The 18,946-nt window shown below is 42.1% G+C and overlaps 1 long non-coding RNA gene across 1 annotated transcript in view; it reads right to left on the reverse strand.

The window, feature by feature from the left end:
- Positions 1 to 14,497: 14,497 nt before the first annotated feature.
- The window catches only part of LOC141577669 (uncharacterized), a 38,814-nt gene continuing 34,365 nt past the window's right edge, over positions 14,498 to 18,946 (reverse strand). Inside the window, exon 5 of the long non-coding RNA XR_012506902.1 lies at positions 14,498 to 15,542. This is a non-coding gene — a long non-coding RNA (uncharacterized LOC141577669). The remainder of the gene's footprint in view (positions 15,543 to 18,946) is intronic.

Genomic DNA, 18,946 nt, shown 5'->3' on the forward strand with positions numbered 1-18,946 from the left:
TTTTTAAAAGAAAAATTAACATCCAGGTAGTTTAATTTCAGCTCCTAATAGACTGATGTGTTGACATTCACAAGGATGCGTAAACACCTGCAAGATCATGGGGCAGGACCGGAGACTCTGAAGCAGCAATCACCACACACAACTTCCACTGCTGTCCTTGACAGCCTTATAGAATTACTTGATTAAGAAAAGGCCATAGATGTTAAATATCATCATTTTGAGGAACCAGTTCTTTTGAAATCTTATATACTAATGTAACTGAATTGGATAAAGAAATGCTAAATGTGTAATAAAGTATCCAAAGAGGTAATGATTACTGAAAACACCACAAATTGAAGAGGACCACAGCATAATGTGCATATATATTTTAATGATCTGGAAGAATCAGCTCAGCAGTGTATTCGAGACATCTAGAGATGATGTCAAAAGTGGGTGTCCTTGGATAGCTTTTTGTGAATGTTAGAGTGAAGTCAGGGTCAGGTACACAAATTTAGTTTAAAAACAAAAGGTGAACCAGATTTCTTTTCAAAAATCTATTGTGTCTTGTTAGAAATCATCAAATCCAGTGTCAAGGGAAGGAAAAAAAAAAACCTAGTGACCACGTGACTGTTTCAGGAGCTGGTAGTAAAATGACAGTTGACAATTGTGTAAATTAGATATGATCTTGATGTCCAACTGACCCAAAGATTTTTAGTCCATGTGCCAATAATATATCAAGGAATAAATAGTGATATATGTTTTATCAGCTCTGTTATCCCCCCTTCAAGCCTGCATTTTGATTGGGAAACTAAGAACTTCTACTGCAGGGAGGGGGATTTTCAAAAATGGAGTGTCCCCCAACCGAGAAAATTAAGAAAATGTAGCCATACACTGTAGAGACACAGGGAGATCTGTTGAGCCAGATGACACTTGCTTTACTGTCAACTAGTGGAGGTGCAGCTTTTTGAAGACTTGGGTACCACGTTGCTGCCTTTCTCAAGGTATTGCCCACGGCTCTTGAGAAGCGTTGAAGTGAGGCCAAGGAATTAGCCTCCGAATGCCCTTTGCCATGGAAGTTGTCTCTATTCGCCACTCTTAAGATTTAGCTTAGACAAGTTGCCGTGTCTTGCCAAGTGAGCTAAATACAGTAAGTACATCTTGAAGCACACGACTCTTTCCTCCTCACTGCAGCAGAGGACCTCTGCATTGGAGCATCCTGAGATGTCATCAATTGTCATTTTTCATGTTCGGAATCAGTAAGGATGCTATGTCCACATGGATGAAGAGGGTAAGATTTCAGTCTCTAAAGTGGCAATGATGGGTTGACCTTTTCACATAAAGGGTCTCACATCAACAAATGCGTGTCTGTTCTGGACCAAGAAGAAACAAGTGTTTGCAAAAGAATAGCTTGAAAGGTCAGTGGGACATGTCAGGCATCTCCTTCATGTCCTCAAGTTCGGGTATCCAACATGGCTTTCCTATCCTGAGTGATACTGACAATTTGCCGTGCTCTGTGCCACATGTATACCAAAGGCTTTCCTAAATAAAATATCTAGAAATGGTAACATTCTTGATATGTGTTAAACCGGGGGATGTGAAGGATTTAAAATTAGTCCCTAATGTGCATTGATTTTTTTAAAGACATCAATTTTATAGAAACTTTTGAAGAATTAAAGTGACAGAAAATTACAAAGCACCTTTTCCTTCTGGTAAGAAAGGGTTCTGTATTCCTTTATTGATGAATCTAACATAGAATCAGTACAAATATTGTTTGTATTGTACTTAGTGTTTACAGAGTGATTCACAGATATTCTCCTATTTCATCTGTGCAATGACCTCTGGAAGATAAGATTTCCTAGTTATGCTTTTTAATGTCTATTTTTAACTCTGTCTAAAAGCAGATTGATTGAGCCCCATTTGCTCAATTTAGAAGGCTGGACTGATATTGTGTCAGAACATTCCAGGAGGAAGAGGAAAGGAAGAGACTGGGGTTCTACACGATGGAAGCTGCTCCTGAAATGATTTGACCAGCAGTCTTATCCATTTTTCCCAAGGCTGGAAACAAAACATAACCCAAGACAAGGAAAACAGGGAGCCCATGTGACTCCATCCTTGGCACGTAGAGTCACTGCTGTCCTTCTGTGCCTTGGAGAGGAGGATGCTTTGGGTCTCTGTTCTACAAACTGTTTTGTTTATCTCCACAGTGTCTTGTTTTACTGGCATATGCTGTAACTTGATTTACATTTCATAGCATTAAAACAAAAATCAAGATCTCTTTATCATTTATTAACTATTTGGTAAAGAGTTTTTGGTGAATATTGAACTTTATTATTAGGTCTTACCATGGCAATGCACAACACCTAGTTCCCCAGATAACAGCAGTGGCTTAAACATGCTAAAATTGTATTTCCCTCTTACATAAAGAAGTCAAGCAATCGGTAGCCCAGGGCTGGTTTGCATGATGGCCCCTGGGTCAGAGAACAAGATGCCTGTTATCTTCAGCCCATCAACCTGATGGCCCAAAGTGGCTGCCTGAGGGTCAACCATCAGGTCAACATTCCAGGCAGCAGAGAGGAGGGAAGAAAGGTGCTTCAGTTCCCTTTTGGGATGGTTCTGTAAAGTCCCAGGTAGCTTTCCTGCTTTTATCTTGCTTTAGACAGAGGGCTGAGAGACAGCTTGCTATGAGGTAAGCTCAACTCAGGACCAGCCTTCTCCCTCTAGGGGAGGGGAGGGAGTGCGCGGGGAGGAACCAATCATCCTGCACATGGTGTAAGACACCACGATGAGCCGCCGGGGGCCTCTTCAGTCCGCCCATTGCTTTGGGCTGCACTGAGCGGTTGGTAACGGTTGAGATTTTCACGTAGAGGTGCGTGTATGCTTGAACAATTGCTCGGTTCATTTAAACTAGTGGCTACCAGAGCACGTTGGAGAACACATTTGTTCTCACCTTCTAGCCAGTGACCCTCCCGCCAGGTTGCTGTCCTGCTATTCATTTCCACGTTATTTTCCAAGACTTCCAGAGGAAATGTAAGCAGCCTGATGCTCAAATGCTTTTCTGTGTGATTCCCCCCTTGTTCTTTGAAGGAACAACAAATTGCCTAGAGAAGAGTGGACAAAATTCCAACCCTCCATTTCTTTAAAGCTCTGAGATTTGGTGTTAGGAAATAGAAGAAAATTCCAGAAACACCGTTAAGAAACATTATTTCTTTCAAATGTGATTTTTAACAGCAAAGGACAATATAATTTATAGAACAACTTTTAAGACAATTGAATTGGCAGTAAGTTCACATAATGAAACTTCCAACAAGTCTTTATATTTCTCCTGGAAATTCCTTGGCTATTGGTGTAAATTATTAATAATTAATATCAGCTTTCTATTCTTTCTCTTCCTGTAGTTGTAGAGTTAACGTGAAAATAGCTTGTTGTGTCACTGAGAAAGCCTCCTGGTCAGCCTTCTAGTTAAACAGCTTGTGTGCGTTTCGGTGGCAGGTGTGCTAAATAGTAGTTTTCAGGCACTTGTGGGATGCCCATCACACCAGCACTGTGGGAGCCTATTTCTCACCCACGACCAGGTGAGACCCTCCTTTCCTCCACTGCCTCGCCCAGCCCCCCGCATTCTGGTTATTTCTCACCACCCAATTTCATCAGATTCAGCCCTGCACAAGCAGAGCAAGTCTTGGTTTCTCAAAGACCAGGATCTTAGTTCTAGGCTTTCTGTTAAAGGACAGTGTATAAAATCAGGCAAATTTATGTGTCTATTGAGGCCTCGGGATCTCTGCAATTAAAACAAGAAGTTGAGTTACAATACTATTCTTTTCCACTTCTGAATTTCTATAACTCCACACAATAGCTTTTTTATTAATTAGCTAAAAATTTTTCCAGAATATATTTTCCTAAGATTCACAAATATCTGTTACTTTATATTTAAAGATGCTATATTTAAAAAATGGAATAATTATTTACTTTTAAAAAGTAATTTAAGTCAAGAAATGTTTGATACTGAAAGTTTACTATGAGTCCAAGTATGTAAGCTTAATTTTTGTGGTACTGTCGTTAAAACACACAACGTGAGGGTTGTGGGTTAAGTTTTATCTGGGGCAAAATGAGGACCAGAGCCCAGGTGTCAGCATCTCAGAGGGCTCGGAGGAACTGCTCTGAATTTGAGGGGGAGTTCAGCATTATATGAGATTTCATTGAATGCTGACGTGCAGTCAAGTATACGTTAAGTCAGAGGCTGCTGCTATTCGAGGAACAGGTGTCTCTGTTAATGATTTTAGTGCTTTTCTAGATAGGAGGAGATGCAAGAATTTGGGCTCATAAAATTTCCTGAAATGTCTAACTATCTGAAAGATTTTCTGCCCATTTTCCCAGAGCACAGAGCGCCCCATTCCTGATCTCCACCCTGAACTACTTTCAGAGGGTGTTCAAGGTCAGCAGCTGCAGCGGCTCATGACTTAATCAAATCAGAGGCAGATGACAAGTGCCAATTTTTAGTTGACAATATGTATATATTGTAGGAAAAAATGTTACTTTCCAACCCTACCCCTGTTTTACTTTTAGTTAGAGGTCAACTGATAACTGTTAGATGACTTAAGTCAGATGAGGGGTGAAGGAGTCGTCTCTTGAGCCAGCCAGTGCTCTATGTCAGCCTCCTTGATCACATTCAATTTTCTTTCTGTTCAAACAGCATGCATCTGATTTTATGAAGTTTGGAGACTGTCCTGAGCACATGGGGTCTGGAAGTGGCCCTGTTCCTGTGGTCTTTGTTTATTCTGTGAATTATGGTGTGAATCTTTATGTGCCCAAGCTTCATCATAATTTCAAACTTTAAGGATTTAAATATGGGAGATGGATGCCAAGTTCTGGGAATAGATTTTCAGGATAACAGCCAGGATTTGTAAAAAGTAGGGAGAATGGATACAGCCTTTAAAAAAGAAAAGTTATTTTACAATTTCTGGCAGATAAATTAAAGTCCTTGTTGGGATTCTATCAGGAATGTTTAATTGGGAGACCTACCTCCCATTTTCATGAAATAAAATAATTTTATTATTTGTTTCGTGCCTACTGTCTAACAAATAAGTATCCCCTTTGCATATATTTTTATCATTTAATCTCTACAAAGATTCCCTGGAGAACACACGTGTCACAGGTGAGGGAACCATGATCATCCAGGGTAAGTGGCTGGAAGGCAGATGGGTTGGAGGGCTTACCCTCCTTCAGGCTGAGACAGAGACACCAAGGTTTATTGACAAGCGTGTAGCTGAAGTGGTTTATTTAATACTTTGCTTCCTTGATGAATTGGATCTCTTGAAATTGTTTATGTCTGTCTTATCTTCCCCTCTCTCCTCTGCCTCAGGACTTCTCCTCATAAGTAGTATGAATTCAGCCTGAGCTGATTCAGGAAAATCAGAAAATAAAAAATTAGCCCACACAAATGCCTTCTTAGTCCTTGTAATTCAGTACTTCCTAAAATTCTCAGAAACGCAAGGAAGGTGTGTTACCTCGGGGACTGAGTGCATTTGAAGAGTGAGAAATGTTAAGTGTGATCTGGTAAAGGCGCAGGCTCTATAGACAAAGATCCGGGTTTGGATCCTGATTCCATCAAGTACTGGAAACATGACCACCTACAGCCTCAGTTTCTTCATGTGTTAAATGGGCTGATGGAGCTCACCTCCAAGTGGTCAGGTCAAAATGAGATGGTACGAGTGACTCTCAGGCAGAATGCTTGGCAAAGTGCTAGTTGCTCTTGCTGGTTTATAATGTCCTCTTAGGTAATTCCGTTGTCCATTGGCTTGAGAATACCTCCTCATTTGATTTAAGAAAATAGCATGCCTTAAGAATTTTAAAAATAAGGAATGAAGATTTACTGATTAATGCTGGGTGTATTTTTATAGGTCATTTATTTAAAAAAAAAATTAGGAGTTCTCTAAAGAGAATTTATTCAGTGTGCCTAGAATATGATTCAGTTAAAAATGGTTTTCCTTTAAATACTTTTCAGAAATTTTCTGTGATATTTTTCTTGAAAAGTACTTGAAGATTTCTGAGGAGGTTTTACATTTAGAAAAGTTTATTCTTGTAACAATTGACACATTAAATAAATGATTCATATCCCTGGACAGCATAAAGCCCTGGCTTTTTTTTTTTAATATATATAATTTTGGTGGTTAGTTCTATGACATTTTATTGGGTAGAACTACCTCCCATTTCCATTTTACAGGCAGAGAAGATGAGTCATACGATACTCACTATACAAGAGAAGCAGAGGCTGATTAATTTGGGCAGAAGTGTAAAAGGGTGTGGAGAAAAAAATCGTTGACTCGCAAACTGGACGCATTCTGTGGTGCTGTGCAGCTGAAACGGATTTGATTTTGCTTCTGGGTTGTCCTAGGTTTTGGCACATGTGCCTGGAAATGTCTGTCGGGCAAAGATGCTTATTTAAGAAGGTTGTCATTGTAAATGTTCTTAAGAGTATTAAACAAATTCCACAGCAAATAAATGAACATGTTTGGAAGGTTTTCCACCCTAATGTAATTTCCAGAAAACAGACATGATTCACTTGCTAAACCAAACACACAGGTACAATAATGAGCCTGGCTCACATGACTGGACAGCACGGAGGGAGCCTCATCTATTGGCCTGGGTTATGCTGCAGTAACTGCACCTGAAATTTTAATTAGAATTTATTTACAGCGAGTGCTGCTTCCGCGTTTTTCTCCCCAAAGTAAGGAAGCGCCCTCAATGCCTGGCCATTAGTCTGCAGAGCCCCGCGGCTCACACAATCCCCTGCTCATCAGGAGGCTGATGGAGCCAGTTTGCTTAGACACACTTAGCTACACTAGCAGCGGGGATCATCAGTCTCTTCTGTGTGTTGATCTCCACGTGCAGGGGAGAAAATCGACTTTTGCTGCCGACAAACGCTAATTGACTACCAGTTGTTTCAGAGGGACTGTGATGTTGAAAACTGGTGTCCCATTCATTTTTATATGTTGGATGCTGACAAATTTCACGGCAACACCTTCACGGTAAGTACACCCACCAGGGAGGGTGTCGGAGTTTGAATCTGTGTGTTTTAGTATTCAGATCCTGGCACTGGTCAGTTTACAGTGTTCTCGCTGGGTTTGGGAGACTGTTTCTGGAGCGATTTCTTTGGCTTCCAATAAATTTGCAAAGCCGTCTCCTTCAGTCGATTTCTGATGAGTTGAGTTGCGAGGGGCATGTGAAATTGGGGCGGGCAGAGGGGTGCAATGAAAACTAGCCACCATCTGGTTACCTTTCATTTTTTGTGGGCCAAAAATGCTTGTCTTCTTTTCTTTTCTCCTCCATTCATCCCTTCAGGTCAGGGAGTCGTCTTCAAGAATTTCTTCCTAAAATGTAAAGTAATGATGAAGGCAGTGTGTTTCTGTGGTTGATTTCATTTGATTTGCTTTCATTGTTAAAGATTTTCTGGTGAGGTTCTTATGAGCTCTTAAAAGCTGGAAGAGAAGCAATACCAAGGAGAGAAAGTCAGAGAAATGAGTCAGCGGCCCCTGTGAGGTCTGGGGGACGAGGGCAGGACGTGGGGCGGAGGCAGCACCGTGGCCTCACCTGCAGCCCTGAGGGCAACGTGCGCATGTAAAGCCAGCGTCTCTTGTCACCATGTGTTCTAACAGGACTCCCACTAAAGGAATGCGAGGAGATTTGGGGAGGCCTTAACTTTTACCCTCTTGCCAAACATCTTTAATGCTGACTGTATTTATTCAAGATGACACAGAGATCACCTGCAGAGTGTGAGGAAGCGGTGCTTGCTTCCTGTCTTGCCCGCCCCAGGCTCACTCATCAGACACCTGATTCTTGCAGGCACTGCAGTGCCCGTGGGGGGAGCTCTGCTCCTCGGGGAGCTGGGCACGGCAGTGCGCACATTGAAGCCGGCCGCACCATCGCTGATCCCACTCCAAATGGTGAGATGAGCCCTTTGTGTAAGTAGTAGAGGTGGGATCCAGAGTCTTCCTGTGTTTGAGTTTTGCAGTAAAGCCAACTTGGAGGAAAGAAAGAAAATGCCTACTGTTCCATGACTGTGTCCTAAGGGTTTAAAGCTCACTGTGGAGCACACGTGAGATCTCATTCAGTAAATACTCTGGGGTCTTGATTCTGACTTGTCTTGAATTTGGCATTCTCATGTTATTTCTCTTAAAATATGTCTAAGCAATCATTTTTGTTTGATGGTTATGTGTGCATAAGGGTCCTGAAGAAACTGTTGTGGATGGAAGTGTGGGTACCAGAAGGGCTGGTGGCCCTGGTGGCTGCCCGAGCTCCACACCATTTGTTACCAGCAGTCTTTCAGATTGCATCTTATTCCAGAGCTCATCGGGGCTCCCATCTCTCACTACGTGTCTTGAGAGAATATTTGTTCAGAGGGGAGGGGACGGGGTGCTTCCAAGTTTGGGTTCTGGGGTTCCCTGTCTAAAGGTGGCACTGGAACAAATCATTTATTCATGGAGTAATGAAGCCCCCCAGTCTCGTGGCTAATTGGGACTCCCTGTCCTTCTTCATTTTAGGAGCTGGAGGGCTTGGGTTAGGCCCCCAAACCTGTTTTTTGGTGAGCTTTCAGTCCTATAACTCCACCTGGGTTGTCCCGTTTCAGTCACATGACTTTGATTTTTGCAGGTAGGTGTGAATCCTGGATAGTGCCTGGGACTTCCTGGTTTCCCCTACAGTAGGGACACTGAAGAAAGTTCACCCCATAAGGTGTGTTCGGGGGCCTCGAGGACAAGTAGGGACCAACAGACAGATGTCTGGATGGGTGGCGATCAGGCCCAAGTCTTGGAAGAACAGAGATTCCATTACTGTTTTAACAGTGAAATTGAAGGAGTAATTCTGGAAGGTCTGATGCAACTGAGATTAAAATTATTATATGGTTTTTATTGTTAGCAGGAGTGGTTTTTAATCCTTAGACCCAGTCCCCCCTATTGACAATAAATATTTTGTAACCTTTCTTTTCTGGTGCCCGGAAGTGAACGTCATAGAAAATGTAACCTAACTATAAATATGATAAACAAATAGATAGGTAGATGGAAAGATGTTTTGCCTAAATTCTTATATTATGGGGTATTTTATATTCTATGCTAATTAGTGACCACTCAGGACAAAAGGCACATACAAAGGGAGTCACTTCTAATAAACTATTTTTCCAACCCTTACCTAACTGGGAAACAAGTGGCTTCAGAATGTTAGAGCACCTCCCAAGTCCCTGGGGAAATCTCCTTGTCAGAGTTACACTTGCTTATGGTGTCCTGTGCCAAGTGCAAGCAGATGCGGTTCGGAAGCTGCCTGGAGGCTGACTCCGGGGATTCCTTCTCCGTCGCAGCTGTGAGGGAGCCTTGTCTTTCCTGACCACAACCAAAGAGGCGATTTTGAATCTCTTAAAACTGCCATACCAGTGTATATCACAACCCTCACAAGATACGTTGAATAAAGTAGAAAACTTTAAGTGTCTCCTTTAGGATAGAAATAGGGTATAAAAGAAATAAATTAAAAAATTCTAGTGCCCGAATAAGTGCTACATTACACTGGCTGCATTATAAGGTTAGAAAACTTCATTACCGCTTTACATACCACATCTTGTATTTAGATTTTATTTATCTTTTTTTCCCTAAAGAAAAAACAATCATTTGATGAGTTCTTGTGTCAGAGGTGATGAGCAGAGAGCAAGTGTAAAACCGGGAATCGTGGTGCTGGTTAGTCTAAGACCATCTCCGTCACTGCGCAGATCATCTTTACTCATTTTACTGCACTTTTTGGAATCACCTTCTCACTTGGAAAAACTCCCGTGTCAGTTGGATTTGCTAGTAAAACAATTATTTTTCTTACCTAGAACATCAGTGATGTTTTCAAGATGATAAAAAAAATTTGCCCATGGCATTTAAACAGTTGCTTGTTCTCATAACTCATGGCTCACTGTCTCGTATTTGTCACAATTGGAACTGTGTTTTCTTTGCGCAAATTCTCATTGCTTTGGTGACGCAGGGACACTTGTCCTTACTGGATGGAGTATGATAGTAGTTTTTTGCATTCTCTCCCTAAATCTGGAGTCCTGTGTTATGTTTCCTGTTAACTTAAAAAATAGGAATATTGTTATTTACCTAAATATCTAACCTCACACCAGTGGTGCATATCAAATTGGTCCAAATAAGAATTCCAATATTAAATGAAACAGTAATTTCACAACCCACTTTTCCAAAAATTTGGATTGATGGTTCAATTATACCAGGGACATTAGCTGTTTTAATTGAATCAATCATTGCTTTCTTCAATAAAATTTTCCATTCCATCTGCTCTTTTGGTTTATTGTTCTTCAGTGTTTCATTTGCTTTCTTTCCCAAAAATATATGATTTTGGCTTTTGTCATTGAAAACCCTTACTGGTTTTGCTACCTCATGCTGGAGAGGAAGGCTTGTGACTGTTTTATAGTCACTGGTTTCATGGTTGTATGAGTGCTTAATGCCACGTTGCAGGGGTGTGGAGACCTAATGAAGTGTGTACATAAAAGGCTTAGTCTACACTGAGTGCAGGGTTAGTGTTCACAGCCCATGTCATCAGTATCATAATTAATCCATTACAATCATCCTCTATTAATCAGTGTTTTCCTTCTAACGTCTCCAGGAGAGGAAATGTAGTAGTCTAAATGCAAATCTTTGCCAAACTTTCAGTCAATTCAAAACCTTTAAAGCTTTGCTGTCAATAGGACTGTGTGCCTTCTATCCCTAATTCTGCTTCTCCTGACCCAGGACGCGGTCTCCACAGCTGATGATCCATGAGACACTGGATTCTTGGTCCCATGGCTCTGTGTGTTCTGGGACTTCTGGGGACTTCAGCACTGTTTTAGGGGCTTTGGGTCCCACCTCTTCATAGCATTGCTGAGATGAGATCTGTGGGTTCACCCTCATTCGTGACTGTATGGTGCATTTTTTCTAGAACCAACACACGCCACCGTGGCAGCACTACTTTGAACACGTGCTGGGGCAGCGTGTGCTTGTCAGTTCTTGGGTTTAAATTTTCTGTTCTAATTTCTATAATGGGGTATATTGACAGATACACTCCATGTAAACAGAAGCTCTGCGGGGTTTTCAGCAACTTCTAAGAACATAAATATTCCTGAAGCAGCTAATCTTCCTCCCAACAAGTGAGGAGCAAGCCGGCAAGTCCTGGGGGCCTGTGGCGGCCAAGCTGTGCAGCCCAGGCTGCTCACCGAGGAACAAGGAGAAAATCTTAAAAACCTACTTCCATGCTGTCTTTCACAGAATCTCAGAAATGAACGTTTTAATATCTAAAGAGGGGTGTTTTTTTAAAATAAATTTTTTATTTTTTTTCCTTTTTCAGTTTTATCAGGTAGAATTTTTACAGTTCAACTTCACATACACATATTGCATGTAAATACATGTATAGAGCATACTGCATTTTTTAGTTTACATATATGTACTAATTATTGTTTCATAAGAACAGATTAGAGCTTTAGATTTTTAAAATTAGTTACCAGAGGAATAAGGACATCTACAAAAGAATAAACAGAATATGGTAATCCAATCACAAAGGACGGTCAGATGTGCTTGCATATATTCAAGAAATCAAAACAATATTTAGTTCATTTGTGGTCTTATTATTATTGCTATTAATTTTAGATTCCCCATAAATGAAGTCATATGGCATTTTTCTTTCTCTTTCCACCCCACTTCACTTAGAATGACAGTCTTCAGGTCCATCCATGTTGCTGCAAATGGCATCTTTTATGGCTGAGTAGTATTCCATTGTATATATGTATCACCTCGTCTTTATCCAGTCATGTGCTGATGGACATTTGTGTTGTTTACATGTTCCTTGTTCTATGTCCCTTCTGGCAACAATTACGGATTTTAAATATTTTCCACCTTATAATCCTTCCTGAAGGAGATGTGGTAACTGGAATCAAAAACAGTTACAGCACAGGGTTGTTTGTGATGGCCTTGGGGGTTTGGTAGAAAGGTTGGCAGAAAGGATTTCAGATTCTGATCAAATGAGTCCTCCTCTTGTAGCCCTGCTGACCGCCTCTCTCACGGCCTGCCCTACAAGTCTAACCAGTCCCTTCTGTGAATCCTACTGTATTGTGCACAAATTTTGTCCAATTGGTGTCATCCAGTAGGGACCTTAAGTGAGGCACCCAAGCTCCTGTGTTGGTTTCTTCCATCAGCCCTTACTTCCTTGGGAGCCAGGACTGTCTCATTGCCCCAAGGATCCCTAATGCCTAGTAAGATGCATGATAAAGCTGGTACTTAATAAGCACATGGGTCCAATGGAAAAACCTGATCAAAAAAAGGCCCTCATTTTTCAGACATGCCTACTTGAGCACATAGGGTAAAATGACATGTCTTCTTGGATTTGCTGTCAAATACTTCAACAAAGGACAAATAAAAGAACAAAGGTCTGAATAAAGGAAATATGGAAAAGTTTGTGAATTCCTTAATCTGGGTGATTGGCTTATTGTACTATACTTACTCATGTATACTTAAGTTAGTTTATAATTTTACTGTCATTAGCTGAATAGCAAGTATTAATGCGTATTAATTGAAATCCTTAGAACTGAACAAACTTACCCCACACAAAATCCTTAATATCCTAGTAGTTTGTCTTTCAGAAATCTTTTCCCACAAAGACAGGAAAAAAGGGAAAGGCAGATCCGTGCAGTATTTCCACGTTGTCAAAAGACCAAAGGCCGATACAAAAGAAGAGATTGTAAAAAAGATAAAGAGGCTGAAATCAATGTCCGGAAAACCTAGCTAACAATCCTAAATGGCCCAACTTAACTAACCTCAGCACTGCTGCATCAAGAATGGGGCAAATAGCATCTAGTGGATTTTTTTTTTTAATAAATAAATAATAATCCAGTTCCTACCACAGGCAATTATGATAAGACTGAGTATAATTTCTAACACCAACTAGTGTACAAATCATAATTTCTACTTGATTCAAACTGCTTCTTCTATAAAATTTGAATCTTTTTATTCTTAAGACAGATTTGTGGCCTATGACCTAGTGATAAAATTTTCAGCTGGCTTGTATTAAAAAAGGTTCACCATAGTGAGAGTTTATTACATCAAGTATTCCTTTTTGGGAAACCCATGTGCCTTGTCACTCTCTTTCATAAGATTTCCTGTGGAAAATTCAATCCTTCATTCAGGAAAAGGCTGAGAAATATATCTCATGGGAAAACCTTCATAAACTGCAACACAAGAAAATGAAAATGACAGTGAGCAGCCCGTGAAGCCGGCAGACGCACAGCGCACGGCTGTGTTCCCGCCTCGAATTTCTTTAACCAGCAGGGAAAATGTGCATTTCAAGAAATAGACATAAACAATTTTCAGGACCTGAGCACACAATTTCCCTTTCAGGGTTTAGTGGGCTTCCGTTTAATTCTATGAGAAATGTTTAAAACAACAGAACAACAGCTGAGATAGGGTTTAAAGTAACTTTTATGTCTTAGTGAAAATAAAGCCAACTGATAGTTATCATTTTTACTTTATTTGATCTCACTCTCTTACTTTACCTCCCCAACCTCCTCCAGAAAATGATTGTGAACATCCCCTCCTGTGTCAGAAGGCTAAGTAGAAAGTACCAATCAAATGGAGGTGGGCTTTGTTGTTTTATTTTTCAAAACAAACAAGTTTCATTCATGTGATTTAATAATTTACATCAGAAACAAAGTCTACTCAATAAATGGTAGCCAACACATGTCATCATAGCTGCTCATCAGGTTTGGCCCCACGTTACACACTTTTACATGGACATGTGTCATGTGCTGTCATGGGAAATGGTGAGTGGGGACAGGGCCTCTGCTCTCACAGGGCACACAGCCTGGTGGGGGAGGTGGTGTTCAATCATTGCCCTTTTTTTTAATATACTTACAAATTATGGGAAATGCTATTTAAAAAGAACAAAATGAGTCAATGAAAGTGAAAAATACAAGGACAGTATTTAGGCTGAGGGAAGACAGGGAACCTCTTTGAAGAGCTGACACTCCACTGAGACCCAAAGGACAACTCCGGTGCAGCAGGTGAAGGGCAGGGACACATTGATAAGGGGCTGATATCCAGAATATACCAAAATCTCTTTAAACTCAACAAGAAGGATGAACAACCTGATTAAAAAATGAGCAAAATGCCTGAACACACACCTCATCAAAGAAGAAATCTACATGCCAAAGAAGTCTATGGAAAGATGCTCCACAGCATCTGTCATCAAGGGGATGCAGACTGAAACAGCGAGGTACCACTGCACACCTGTCAGAACTGCCAAAACGCAGAACACTGACAGCACCGAATGCTGGTGAGGATGTGGAGCGTCAGGAATTCTCATGCATTGCTGGTGGGAATGTAAAATGGCCCAGATACTTTGGAAGACGGTCTGGCAATTTTTTACAAAACTAAACGTACTCCTAACACATGATCCGGCAACTGTGCTCCTTGGTGTTTACTCGACGAAATGGAAACTTATGTCCACACACAAAACTGCATACAGATGTTAATAGCAGCTTTATTCATAATCACCAGAACTCAGAAGCAACTAAGCTGTTCTTCAGTAGGTGAATGGATTAACTGTGGTCCAGCCAGAAAATGGACTATTATTTGGTGCTAAAATGAAATGAGTTATCAAGGCATGGAAAGACATGGAGGAACCTTAAATGCATATTACTAAGGGAAAGAAGCCAATCTGGGAAGGTTCCATAACTGTCTGATTCCAACTGTATGGTGTTCTGGGAAAGGGAAAACCACAGAGACTAAAAGATCAGTGGCTGTCAGAGGCTAGAGGGGAAGGAGCAATGAATGAGGTGCAGCACGGAGCATTTTAAGGTCACTAAGACAGACTACTCTGTATGATGCTGTGACGGTGGATACATGTCATTGCACATCTGTCCAAACCCACAGAGTGCACACCACCAAGTGTAAATCCTAGTGTCAAGTCTGGGCTCTGGGTGATGATGACGTGTCAGTGCAGGTTCACCCATTGTCGCAAATGCATGCTCTGGTGCAGGCGTCAATAGTGAGGAGGCTGTGGGAACAAACTGCAGTTCATACACTGAATCCAGCCCCAGACACCGCTGTTAATAAAGCTCTGTGGGTGTGTGGAATGTCCGGATGCTCTGGCTTCTGAACAGCAGAGCTGAGCAGCTGCACCAGAGATCAGGATGTTTGCAGACCCTGAAATATTTACTCCCAAGCCCTTGACAGAAAAAGTCTGCTGAGCCCTATTCTAAAGGAATCAGAATTCACCCTGATGAGACAGGACAGCAGGGCCCAAACCAGGCATGGTTAATGGGACTGAAGCAATGTTTTAGTTCCAACACCTTTGCTGAAGTCCTGCAGATCCAGCGACAGACTGTAGCCAGGAAGCTTCTGCAGAAGGAGTCGGTAGCAGGCCTTCCCGCCAGGCTCCGTAATGCCGGGGGCCGCGCGCTGCACGGGGGCCACCCGCTTGAAGAAGGCGAATTTGCGGTGGAAGCCGATCAACTCATAGAGCTCGGAGAGGATGCTGCACTGCTGAATTCTCTCCTAGGAATGCTGAAGCACAGGGAGAAAAGCAACAAGCATCTGAACGAAACATGTAATGGAAAAAAGACCCGTAAAAAATTTTCCCTTAAAACAGAGACCAAACGACACAGGAAGGAAGAGGAAGGCTGACTTCATGCACTGATGGGAACGGATGCAGAAATGCAGGGAAGCAGCACTGTGCGGATGCTCCAGACCCCCTCTGGGCCCCACCTTTCCGCGTTCCGCCTCTCCTTTTACTAGAAAGGTCCGTATTCCCTGAAACAGAGGAATCTGCTACCTAAACATGGGACACAGAGAAGGGAAAGAGGAAAAGGACGGGAAAGTAAAGGAACAACATTTCATCTACACCCTAGGGTTTGGGCGGGACTTTCACCAAACACACAACCTCTCAAAGCACAGAGCACACAGTGAGAGGCTGACAGAGTGACTGCGACTTCTGCTCCTTAAACACCAGCTACCTGCCAGCACACGCTGTGCCCGTTACTGAATCATTACAATCATTTCAGAAACTATTACTACCCCAGCTCACAGGCAAGGAAATCTGAATCTCGGGGAGGATTTATTATCATCCTGGACAAATTCCCATGGCCCAGAAGTGTCAGAGCCTCCGGCAGACCCTGGACTAAAATGCTCCTCATCACCACGGGCCCTGAGCCTCAGGCTGAGGCCACGTTAGGTCTGCACCGGCCCAGAGCACGAGTCTGTGGGACAGGGAGTGGTCCCATTTGAAGTGCCAGGCCAAGGCCCTCAGGAACATATGTAATGAAACCAAATACCCAAACTCATTTCCAACGCACTTCCCTGTCCGGTAGGACTGCTCAGCACATCTGGCTTATCACCTGTGCACAGGCTGTGCAAGGGGCCCAGACAGTGACATGACGTCCCCATGGAAGTGGCTCAGAGACCGCTTCATCACAGGACAGACTCTCCCGGCTTCCAACGTTAACTCTCCATTCCATTTCCAACTGGAAAGTAAGTTTAGACTTGTTTTCCTCTCCAGAAACAAAGACAGTGGTAACATCAGCGGGAAACTCAAGACTGAGGAAGAGTCTCCTGGACATTTGGAAGGATAGGCTGGGGAGGGAACAGAGATAGGGATCAGAAAGACCCGTGTTCCAGTCCAAAGTCTGCACATCACTCGCTTTGACAGTTTCCTTATTAATACAGGTGATAAAATCTAATTATGATTGTTTTGAAAACTAAAAGAAATAACGTATGCCACTAGCATAGGTGTAAAATCCTCCATGAGTGTTCCAGAAATGGACGTGACCATGGTTAGATACTGTCTGCCAAGTCTTGTGTGCTAAGCTCACATCAGCCAGCCAGAGATGTGCCAGAGAATGCCTCAACAGCCAGCAGCCTTCTCCAACTTGGAAACTCACAGTGTCCGAAGAACAGGCAGTGGTGGATGCTTTGGGACACTGTGGAGGTAGCACTCCAGTGATGACTTTAAAAAGCTGGGGAGAATTTAGGGGACCATACAATTCAAATACAGTAAACTCATTCCATGTCTACAAATATTCATCTGTAGCCATGATGATTCAGAGAGGAAATACATATTCAAACGTACATCATTTTCCCACATAAGTGCATCAAAACAATTTGGAAAGAGTGTAACTTTCTTCTCTAGATCACACAGTGGGAATTACAAGGTTTGTATTGACAGCACTACGTGTAAATCATCTGCAAACGTAACTGGGTCCATTATCAGTCATCATCATTTGAAGGGAAGGATGGAAAAGAACAAAGCCAAGCTAATACTCTCCGGTAATTTGTTGGGTTACGATGTCACAGAGGAGACGGACAGCTCAACAAGGAACCACTCTGCCGTGATCACGGAGCCGGGGAACGGGATGGGCGGCAAGATGTATGGCGCAGCCGTAGCTGTGCCCGCCCTTCTAGGCAGGTACCCAGTCACTTTGACAAGGTGTCAAAAGTGTATGCCCACGTCCTCATCACCTGTCATGCATTAAAGAGAAATGGAAACCTATTAACGGCCAATAACCTCGGTGGGTACACCGTCCAAAGAGCAACGTCACAGTTTGACAACTGGCCATCTCGGTTCCCTGGGCTTCATTCTTGGAGAACCTTAAAAACCACTCCTCTGTCCTCAAGAAGTGCTGCCTACTTGTCCTATATTTGGCTCAGGGATACAGCACGTTCACGTGGACTTTAATGACTGCACAGATTTGACTGTCTTTCTCCAGGTTCAATTGTCCATTCTGAAGAGGCCTGAGTTAAGTCCAAACTCCATAAGATCAATTCCCTCCAGTGACAACTCAACGAGCCTGCAATTACAAACCAACTGAACAGGACTGTCCTCAGCTAAAAATGTCACCCGCCCTTCACTGCTTTCTTAATCTCCTGTCCTGGCTAATTGCAACAGTCTAACACCACCCTCCACCAAGTTCCCCAACTATGTCAAATAGAAAGTAAGGTCCATAAAAGAGGTGACAACTCCATAGTCACCTCTGAATTCCTAGCATATATTAATGTCAATAAATAGAACTATGATTATGGCTTCTTTCCTTTAAAACCTTTCTGGTTATTTAAATGAGACCATGGAAGGGAGATGTTTAGGTCCAGTATCTTGATCCAGAAGACTCTGGAGACATTTTTCGGAATGGCTGCCCACTGATTCATTCAAAACACAACTTCTCTTTCCGGGAGGAGCTGTGATTTTCTGCCAGGAGTTTGTGGTCACTCTCATGCCAGAACAGATTTAAACTAAATACTTACATTGGATATGTTATTTTTCCCGGCTTCCAAAAAAAATTGACTTTCCTTACTTCCTTGCCTTGAGGAATGCTTTTTTACTTTTCTTTCTAATTCACCCTTTTATAAAGCAGGATTCTCAGGATGTGCTTGGCCTTACATAAGAACAGCCATCCAACTCCCAGTGTGAGAGGCCTGGGGCTCACCTCCTGCCCTCCTGTCAAGGCAACTGAAACTCAGTTCAGGAGCCAACTGGCCCCCAGGGCTTCTAAGGCTCGTGTATCTCCCAGAATCCCTGCTTTCTGGTTGACTTGGCTTCTGAGGATTTCCCCTCACTTTCTTGACAATTAGCTGTGCAGCTTGAAAGATGAGGAAGGAAGGTCTTATTTCTTAATCAGCATTTTAAGGAACTTATGTAATGAAGGTTTTCAAGAGTTTCTAGAACCCTCCATTGCCGAGACAGAAAACACACTAGATATATTCTAAATCTAGCTATCATGTGCATTTTTTATTTGCTTTTGTTTTCTTAACTGCTAACAGACATTTTTGAATTAAAAAATAAAATAAGGCCCCAAATAGGATAGAACATTGAAGAGGAAACAAAATTAAAGGGGAAAGACAGAAAAATGATAAGCACTCTACAAAGTTAATAGAAAAAATACACTATGGATCAGATCAGCAGTTCTCAGTAACAGCTA

The sequence above is a fragment of the Camelus bactrianus genome, chromosome 5 (genome assembly GCF_048773025.1).
Source record: "Camelus bactrianus isolate YW-2024 breed Bactrian camel chromosome 5, ASM4877302v1, whole genome shotgun sequence".
NCBI classification, from domain to species: Eukaryota; Metazoa; Chordata; class Mammalia; order Artiodactyla; family Camelidae; genus Camelus; species Camelus bactrianus.